Source organism: Capsicum annuum, unplaced genomic scaffold (assembly GCF_002878395.1).
Source record: "Capsicum annuum cultivar UCD-10X-F1 unplaced genomic scaffold, UCD10Xv1.1 ctg3200, whole genome shotgun sequence".
NCBI lineage: Eukaryota > Viridiplantae > Streptophyta > Magnoliopsida > Solanales > Solanaceae > Capsicum > Capsicum annuum.
This window is the reverse complement of record NW_025838677.1, coordinates 191,813-202,657: the sequence shown is the minus strand read 5'-3', so window position 1 is coordinate 202,657 and position 10,845 is coordinate 191,813. Positions and strand designations below refer to the sequence as shown.

The 10,845-nt window shown below is 34.6% G+C and overlaps 1 long non-coding RNA gene across 1 annotated transcript; it reads left to right on the top strand.

Moving 5' to 3' along the window:
• The first annotated feature begins 8,435 nt into the window (after window positions 1-8,435).
• Window positions 8,436-9,918, top strand: LOC107847199. The gene is made up of 3 exons (XR_001667344.2): window positions 8,436-8,963; window positions 9,041-9,242; window positions 9,490-9,918. It is a non-coding gene; the product is annotated as an uncharacterized LOC107847199 (long non-coding RNA).
• The last annotated feature ends 927 nt before the right edge of the window (window positions 9,919-10,845 follow it).

Genomic DNA, 10,845 nt, shown 5'->3' with positions numbered 1-10,845 from the left:
TCAGATATTCAGACAGTTAGTCGGTCTATCAGATATTTTATCAATCTTTTCAATATGTCTTCATATGTTTTAAATCTATGATTTAATCGTGTTTCGATAGTTAAAACCTTATGGAATTATCAGTTTTTTTCGAATATATTATTTATTATCAATTTACTAAGTGCTCATTGCAGGTACTAACTCATGGGTTAGCTTGTGGTCACTTGTGATCATAAGTACCATTATCGTGATTAGGGGGTAGCCTCGGGATGTGACAACTATAGTCCTTCTTCTATTGCTTAAACTAGGTGTGGGATACATCCTGCAACTAATATGCAACCAGCTCTGCACTCTCACTTAAGGTGAAACCCATGATATCAATTACCTTCTGAACCATATCAAGAAATTTCTACAGATCCACTTCAGACTTGGATCCTAAAAATAAAGGGGAATTCATTCGGGTGAAATCCCGAATCATACTTGCATCTATATTTACCACTAAGTTGGCTGGGGAAACAACTCGTTGCTTGTTCTGAGCTACTACTGAATGAGCTAAGGTAGTGAAAACATCTCTGAACTCGGTGTGAGATACATGGTCATTCAGGGGATCTTCCTGTACAGTTGGAGATGCGGGCGGGTCCCCATCCCTTCTTTTATTCTTTTGTCTGGGAGGCATGTTTTATAAAAAGAATGAAGAATGAGTCAGAAAGAGACTTTAAATAGAGATCATGCTCATCTGCATGACATAAATACTGAAAGAAGGGAAACGTTTCCTAAAATATTTTATAGCCTCTGGTTCATAAGTGTGGCGTGCTTCACACCCATGCACAATACTCTACTTAATGTGACTTTCAAACCCCTAGGACACTATAAAACCTTAGGCTATGATACCAAGTTTTTTAATGACCTGAGGCTACCCCTTAGTTGCGACAATGGTGGTTACAGTCACAAGTAACCACAAGCTAACCAATGAGCTAGTACCTGCTATGAGCACTGAACAAAGTAACAATTACACATGTGTGGAAAATAGTCTGTTGAATGTAATACTAATCTAAATACTAAAAATATGGTAGAACCACAAGTCTGAAATATCTGATGAAGTACTAAAATCTAACTGTCAATTTAAAATAACTGATAATATAGAAAAGAATAATAAACTAAATAAGTGTCTAACTGACTGTCTACTTGTTTGATTGTCTAAATAACCTCTAACTGAATGACTGAGAAGTTGATAGGACAAGCACCAACTAACTCCGACTGACTGAATATAACTTAAATAATCAATCTTGCCCTTGATGGATGAGGACTCACCACTAGTGCTGCTGGGTATGCTGAACTGTCTAAGCATGGTTAGGAAATTGAGCGTCCGAACCTACGATATAATACATCATAGGGAAAAGAAGAGTATGCAGTCAGCACTTTGAATGGACTGGTATATGAATAAGGTCTGGTTGAAATGCATGGGGTATTGTGCAATGAGATAAGGACTAACTGAACAACATGAAATAACTGAGCATGAATGTATGAAAACTGTAATATCTGAGAAGGCAACTAAGCATATATACATTTTTGAAATAATTTGTAATCTTAAAGACTGAAATCTGTATGACTATAAATCTGTATGCGTTGGTCAAGCAGACTTAAACTTAATATATACTGAATACTGTACTAAGATTGTGGTAGGTATCATATAACCGACATACTCTAATCTGAGACAATTGGGGTCCAACCTATAACCCTAGTTGGAAGGGTGTTAGTACCTTACCATGGGTACTAATACTGAATGTGTGGATCCACTAATCTGAAGTCCCGAAGGACTAAGGAATCAGTCCTAAATTGGAGGGTGACCCCTAAGAGAGTGTCAGTCCTAAACTTTTGGGTGACATCTCATAGTTCTACGCTGGCAGCATAGTTCTGAAACTTATGAACTGCTACTAAGGACCCAGTACTAACTGGTGAGTGAACCCCTATTCCTAGATTCGCTCGGTGCTAAATCCTACTCCCAACTGAACTTACACTGGTACTGAACTGAACTAACTTTAAATGAATATTATTTCTAATAATGCTCATTTTGATCATAATAATTAAGTAAATAGGAATATTTAGGGTTTATCTATATCATACTTGAAAATCTGAAAATTATGTAAAACACATAGCTATCGGGTATTCAAAACTCACCATCACTGAATGATCATTAAAACATGACATTTAAACTTAAAATGTGATATTGAATCATGGTTCAACTAAAAAACATGGGCATTTTATCAAACATGTAAAAAGCATGGACTTGTACATGGGAGTATTTTAAGCAGATATTCATACTACTTAAGAAGATCATGAAACTTATAAATTCTCACTGTAGGGCATTCTTATGGACTGGTCACACATCCCTTTCAAAGATAGAATTTGTTTCTTGGGAAAATTTATATTTTCCTATGGTAGCATATGTAATAAACATATTAAATCTATGCAACTGAAACAAAGCAACGGTTGCAAAACAAGTGTGGGCTTTAGCTAAAAAAATTGACCGCTTATAGATCAAATGGGTGCATGCCTATTATATCAAGGGTGATTCTATAGAAGACTATTTTAGCCCAAAAATGCTACTTGGATAGTAGGGAAAGTGATTTAATCCAGGAGGGTAATTATGCTTATACCTGGTTTACAAGGTAACTTCCAGGATATATTAAACCAGCTAAAGGTGCAAGGGAAATTCTCTATCAAGAAGATTTCTTTAGCCATGCTCCTTGACATACCAAAATTTCCCTGGAAGAGAATTATTCTTCAACCAAGCATTCATCCAAGGCACAACTTTATTCTGTGGCTTGCTTTATGGAAGAGATTGGCAATAATTGACAGGCTTGCGAGATTTGGAATCAATATAGACACTCTATATGTCAACTTTCACAATTCTGAAGAAACACATGATCAACTATTCTTTGAATGTCCAATAACCAGAGTATTATGGTACAAATTACTATCATGGCTGGTTATTCAAAGGAACATCGAAGATTGAGTAGAAAGTAGATTGGCTAGCAAACTGGGCAAGAGGCAAAGCAGGAAAAAGAGCTATAATATGTTGTGTGTTTTCAATGCTGATATATGTAATCTGGAGATAAAGGAACCAAATAAGATTTCATCACGGGAGATTCATGCCTGAAAGAGTTTGCAAATAAATGTTGTGCGCATTTACATTACATGTAGACAACAAAAAAAGTGGAATGCAATTTTACAACAACTAATCTCGATACCCTGAAGAAGTATTTTCAGATAGTTAGGTTTATTTAGGTTCTTGTAGTCCTATAAGACCAGTGGATCAGTAGGTTGTTACTGTGAGCTTACTAGAGTTTGTTTGTTTTACATTTTGAGAGACAGTTGGTCGGCTCTCTGTAGTCTTGTAAACTCATTACTTGGTGAAATAAAACTTTTATTTACCAAAAAAAAAATAAATTGATCAAAATTGAATCATGTTTGGATAGAAAATACTCTCTTACCACTGTATGTGAACTATCTTTATGAGAAGGGGCAAAACAAAAAAGATGTGTGAAGGTAGAGGTGGTGAAAGTTTGGTTGTTATAGAAGAGTTCAATGTTATGTGTGATGTATTAAAGCTCTTAGGGAAGATAGCCACTATCACTGGTCAGCATAGCTCCTACGGTTCCCCTAGCCTACATGACAACCCTTAAAGACCTACTGGATCTTAAGACTTAACATTATGATATTAGTAGAGTACTACACTAAGGGCAAGCCTATGGTTCATATTATGTGACATGTTAATTCTTTGTGAGAGTGAGTGTAATGTGATTCTTATACCCATTCCTATGATAAATTGTATCTGTGTTAGGTGAATTTGGGTAACCCTCTTGTGGTGAGGGCACATGTTCGATGACAGTTAGGTGACTTATATTCTCTCTTTGATTAAGTAACACACATGATTAGTGCTAGTGGATTCAATTCTTGAGGCTAAAGTGTTTTGAAGTAGTACTCATAAGTTTTCAAAAGTATATGACATGCTTATTGGAAAACATGCTATTGTGTAGTCATTGTAGTGCTTGCTTAAATGTCTTGCTTGTAGTAATAGTGTTGGAGTCTTCTTTTTATGATGCTTAAGGTAAAAAGTTGTTCGATAATGAACAAGGCTTTAAGTGTGGGGTGATGATCTTAAGTAGATTTATGCACCTAAGTGTTATTATCTAGGCATAATAAGCTTAGTTTTGAGGACTTCTTGTATGCATAATGAGTTAATCTTTATATAAATAAGCATATAAGTGTTAAACTATGTGTTTATGATGTTTAAGGTGTGTTCAAAATAGAAAACTAGTCATCATAGCTTGAGCTATGTGTTGTTCTAGTTCATATTGTTGGATTCTATTATGTTTAAAGCTCTAATTCGTAGTGTTTTATGTTATAGGAAGCTTGGTAAGATGATAAACATGATAAGGAGATGATATAAAATTTGTTTTTGGAGAGGAAAAGCTACCACAAATCAAGGAACAAAAAGGCAAAAACATGGAGTAAACGATGCCAAAAGCTGGAAATTTTAGTCTTAAGAGCGTACCACGCTGCCTAGCCACCACTATAAGAGTGTGCCATGCCCTCGATTGCAATTTGAAATGGAATTTATAATATATCAGTGTGTTATTGGTGTGCCTTTATTCCTAGGAACTGCGATAGAGGCGTGGCACGATGGCAAGTTTAATTCGGCCAACTTGTTCCAAGTGTAAATCAGACACTCGAACTCTTTTGTAAAACCTTGGACGACCTTGGGGCATTGGAATACACTTGAGGAGGCTTCTCTTAGGGTTTTTACTCCTTTATTTTATTTTACTTTTGGATTTTTACATGAATTCATTAACTATTAGTCTTTGTAATTCCATGAGTGGCTAAACACCCTCATTTAGGGTTGAGGCCAAGAACATGAGTACTTAAGCTTGTTAATTGAGTTGGTTTATGTTATTATCATCATGGTTGTTCATGTATCCTTATTTTTACTATTCTATAGATTAGCGGCCCTTAGGATAAATGCATAATTCTATTATGAACCAGGAAGGTGGAACGATAGAATATAATGTCGGATACATGGGATGGAATCATTATCATTCAATTAATTAAAGTTATGATTTGCATTTAAAATAGGAATATACCTAATTCGCTCTATGTGGTTTATATATGGGAAGAAACACAAATGTGCTTATCTTAGTTCTTGCATCCCCGCTCAATGGTGTAGTTGTAAGGCTAAGTTAGATAGTAGATTATAGGTTCGGAAGACCATGATCATGTTATAAACCACACGAACCAACAACCATGATACTTAACTAAACCAACGAAGTTATCTAGCTAAATAGGATTGTTCGTAGTGCCTTAACCCTGGATCTTTCCCCATTATTATTCAAGAGCCTTACTTTATCCTATTGTTTATGTTTACTTTTAGTTTTAGTCTTCCAAACACTTTAGGTTACTTTTGCACCTGTTTAATATTCATAATGAGACTAGGATAGGATAGTTGTTTAATACAAATCCCTGAGTAACAGATACTTGGCTTCTAAAGGCCATTTTACTACTTGGTAGACCACGTACACTTGCATTTGCGCTTAGGCGTAACAAAATACTTCAGAATATAGAAGTTATGCTTGTTTGAAGTTGACCATAACAAGGCACTTCTCAAGGACTCAATCGAAAAGAAAGGTTTTGACTTGGACAAGAGTTAGGAGTTACTTGTTGCCTGAATACATGTCTAAATCATTTTTCATACTATCAACACATGGTGTTTGTACTTGAAGCATGGTTCTAATCTTAGCTTGAATTTTTGGGGTGTTACATGGGATGGGCGAATTGGAGGCTAGCTTTTGGGGTCTTTTGTTATAAGCAAATACTACCCATGCTGAAAGGTAAGATCTACAGAGTGGTGGTTAGACTGACTATGTTGTATAGGATGAAATGTTGGCCTATACTATGTTGTATAGGATGAAGTGTTGGTCTATTAACAACTCTTAGGTTTAAAAGATGAAAAGTCTATAGAGATAACAATATTTAGGTGAATATGTGGCCATACTAGGAGAGATAATATTAGGAATAATGAGATATGATACAAGATAGTAGTGACTCCCATAGTAGACAAGATAAGGGAAGCAAAATTGAGATGGTTTACATATATGAGAAGGAGTAGTGCAGATACCCCAGAGAGAAAGTATTGGCAGTGGTGGGAGTTAGGAGATAAAGAGGTAGGACAAAGAAGTATTGAGGGGAAATGATTATTAGGACCTGCTTCATTTTGACCTTACTAAGGACATGATGCTAGATATGAGTGTTTGGAGGTTGCATATTAGGGTAGAATATTAGTTGATAGTTGTGCGTTCTCTCACTACCCTATAAGATAGGCTCAAAGGTTATTCTTGGACCTTCTGCATTTTCAGTGTTATTAGCATATGTTTATAATTCCTTGAGTTTCGATTTTAGCTCTCACTAGTGTTTTGTGTATCGATATTACTTTATTTCATTTTGATTAATTTGTATTGGGACTGCTGTTGGGTTCGAAATCGAGAGGGCATCATGCGAAAGCTTAACGTTTGCAAACCCTGAGACAATAAATCAGACGACAAAAAAAATAATACTAAAAAGCATAAAATTATTATATGTTTGGCCAATCGGCCTACATATTATAAAACCTAATATCAAAAACATTAAACCTATTGAGAGAAATCTTCCCCTAAATAAAGACTCTTTAATGACTACATTGTGGATGTTATTGTGTTGTTGTATGAGAAGAGGGGTCTTCTATTTACAGAGTTCCAAAATCTTTCCTCCAAGAAAGAGGTTAGACAAATATGGAAAAGAATTATATTTTTCTTTTTTAAAAAAATAAAAGTAATTATGGTTACTTTTATTTTCCTTTCAAAAAATAGTAAAAACTTAATTTTGGTAAGAAAATCAAGGAAAAACCCCTGACAAATCTCTCCTTTTTAGCTTGATTTTCTTCACTTGATCCGCTTCTTCACATCACATGCATGAACTTCGTTTTCATAAAAATTTCATCACTGCTGCCTGTCATGGTTAAAAATAAAGTTTAAAATATTATGATTAAAAATTAGTTTAAAAGTAATATTTTATTTATATTTTTAAAGATGCAGCAACATGAATGTTGAAAATATGGTTGAAACTTGTTCTCCACATGTAGTTTGACAAAAATCCTCATTATCATTAAATTAGTTGCAAATCGGTTTGAACCGTCATGAACTTGTCTTCAATCTCATTTCACTAAACCACTAGATTTTTGAACCGTAGGCTCTGATACCACTTGTTGGGTTCGAAATCGAGAGGGCGTCATGCGGAAGCTTAATGTTTGCAAACCTTGAGACAATAAATCAGACGACAAAAAAAATAATACTAAAAAACATAAAATTATTATATGTTTTGACCAATTGGCCTACATATTATAAAACCTAATATCAAAAACATTAAACCTATTGGGAGAAATCTCCCCCTAAACAAAGACTCGTTAATGACTACATTGTAGATGCTATTGTGTTGTTGTATGAGAAGAGGGGTCTTCTATTTATAGAGTACTAAAATCTTTCCTACAAGAAAGAGGTTAGCCAAATATGAAAAAGAAATATATTTTCCTTTTAGGAAAAATAAAAGTAATTATTGTTACTTTTATTTACCTTCCAAGAAAAAGTAAAAACTTTATTTTGGTAAAAAAATCAGGACCAAAACCCCTACAATTGCTTCCATATATGTCTTTTTCAGATTATTTGTCAAGTATCAATTCAACTTTGGGTCTAATGAAAATAACTCCTCTATCTTAACGAGGTAGAGATGTAGTCTGGTCAGTTGGAAGTTCTCTCAATGTGGTCCCCCCAACCCAATTCCTTTGGTCTTTAACATAGCTCCTCTGAGTGGTCATTCTACCCCTCAAACAGTAATTGTCTCTATGTCGTCTAGCCTATCCAGGATCACCGTCAATTTTCTAGTCTTATCAATTCCTTCTAAGAGGAATGTTCCTTTAGTTAACTGCTCTATGTTTTGATATAATTCTCTCTTTATTTATCTATCTATCTATCTCTCTATAGATAGATAGATAGAATGCTCATCTAGTTATCTGATGGATATTCTAGTATACATGCATCATTGTGTGAAGCTATATTGTAAATAGCAGGGAATCGATTCCCACCTCTTGATGAGGGATGTGACCTCGCTATGCATCAAGCCAAAATTTAATCCTCTGTCCGCTGCAATGTCATACGCAATGTATTTATATTGAGGGGTTGATTGGTAGATAACTATAAGTTTCCCAAGGCAAATATGAAATCTTAGGACTATTTCAAAGGACTAATAACAGTGACACACATGGCTCAATCATGATTTTTGAGTCCATAATTAGTGGATATCTATACCATATAAGAAAGGAAGTAAAGTACAACTGAAACCGCAAACTTATATAGGCAGAGTTTTTCGGGTAGAACAAGCTCTTATAGTCTAGCAATTTTTATCAACTTAGTATAAATCACTGCTATTATACAGTGGAGAATTCAGGATTTAAGGACTGTGGGTGCTTACTACAGAAAAGAATGAAAAATCGCCACAACAAGGTTTGAACCCGAACACACCTACTGGTGGAGAGCCTTGAGATCAATTTAAATGCCAGTGCACCTAACCAACTTCTTGTTTAGTGGGTGCTTTTATATAATTTATACTCATTTTCATATATTTTTTATGTAATTATACCTATTCTGCATCGAGTTTAGTGAGTACTGGAGCACCCAAAATTTATGTGTAGGTCCGTCCCCGCTATTATACTTTTGTCAATATAGTAAAATAGTCATTGTCATTCAGATGTCGTACTGACATATTTCTTCTTTCTGCCTTCTCCTTTGCAGGTGGGTTTAGTTATTGAATTGAGAAGATCTTATCAAGCATATAAGGTAATGCCAAGTCTGACTTTGAAGCGTTATGGTGTATGTGATCGGAGGATGGCTCTATTCAAGGTATATCTACTGTGTCATACTTAGTACATGGTCTCTACTATATGATTTCTCTCATACATTACTTGGTGTTTGTACAGTAAATGGGATTCAGTTCTTGCTTGCATCGTTGGTTGCTGAGAATATTTTGCAGCGTCTAGGATGTTCTTGAGTGAAATCTTAACTATCAGCAATTTTTAAAACTTGAAAGATCAAAGATGCTGCGATCAGCCAACTCCTCCCGGTCAAGACACATTTTCCGTATGTAGCAAGTAAAATGTGTCCCATCCTTTGGCTGACACAGTAAACCATCTTCCCCTTCTTCATTTTATTTTTTATTTTCCATACTTAAATTGTATTATATATGACTAGATGAGTTTTTGCAGGATGTTTAATAACTGTCTAATAGTATATTTAGAGTTCAATGATGCATGAAACAGAAAAACCATTCGACACACTAGCTTCACAAATGAGTTGGACTTCTACGTGCAATTTTTGAAATTTTGCAGATGACAACACTATTCATTAGCATCCTGAATTGTGTTTTCAGGATACATGATGACTATGAGGACTAGCCTGTGCTGCAAATAACTGAATTTAGACAACGACAAGCATGACAGCAGGTTGGGTTTATCGATTTGTTCACAAAGAGCATTGTTTGGCTTTCTCACATACCAATGTTGACACAAATCGATGTTGTCTGAGTATTAATAAAGTTCAAGGGACGTGCAGAATAAGTGTGATCACAATGTATATAATTAACTTTTTTTAAAATACTCTCAATGGCCAAGATATGCCATGAAGCAAGTCTTTTCTTCTCTTGGCAAGCAGAAGAACATAGTTTTGCTTTATATTTGAGGGGTATGTGTGCATCAGTGTGAATTTGTAAAATCATATTTACACGATGAGCACCACAAGCCTGTACACAAATGTTCATTACTTGTGTCTATATTTAATGGAGTTAGAGTCTTAGGGCAAAGAATACATTTTCCTTCTTCAGAAATTTACCCTCTTCCCCAAATTCATTTAGAACAAAAGAAAGGAATAGAACTATTTCCAACTAACTTTCTGTTATAAATCAAACGGAAGAGCCCAACCCAAAAGACTAGTCTAGTAGCTGGGAGAACCCATTGGCTTATAAGCATTTCTCTTTTTTTCCAATGTGGGACATTGGTTCATTACACTTTCATTTCCCTTTCCCTCCCCCTTCCCCCCCCTTCCTTTCACTGATGTAGTAATTCTTTTAGAAGATAAAGTATTCCAGTTGTTTAGGATAAAGGAATTAAAGCTTCAAGTAATTAAAGGTTAGATAACGGTTAATTAATGAATCAAATGGCCAGTCACACTCAAATCTTATATTTTCAATGAGTTCTAACAATTATTAGGTGTTTTGCCATATATCTCAAATATTCTTCACATTATTTGAAATTTATGAAATTGAATTTGAAGATGAAGTCGCGATTGATTTTAATTTTTGTAAAAGAAGAGAAAAGAGCAAAATGCCACAATTCAAGAGAAATATGTAGTTACAATCCATGGTCTAAAGATGTATTTTGAGTAAACTGAAAATCTTATGAACAAACATTACTCCAATGGTCTAAAGTTTTGTATGCAGTAAACGACATTCTAATGTATTATTAGTCTCAAGAGCTATATTTTAAGAAAAAAGGAGTCAAAATCTAAATGACAGCATAAAAAAGAGATATTAACACAACTCACCCCTGAATCCGTAGTTTCAACTAGAAAAAAAGGTACTTATTAATTTTTTTAAAAATAAATAAATAAATAAAGGCATAATACATAAATTTGACCTTAAACTTGATATCAAATTATAACTTTGATCTTAAACTTTGATAGTGTATAAATAGGACCTTTCACTATTCAAAACCTGAATAAATATGACCTC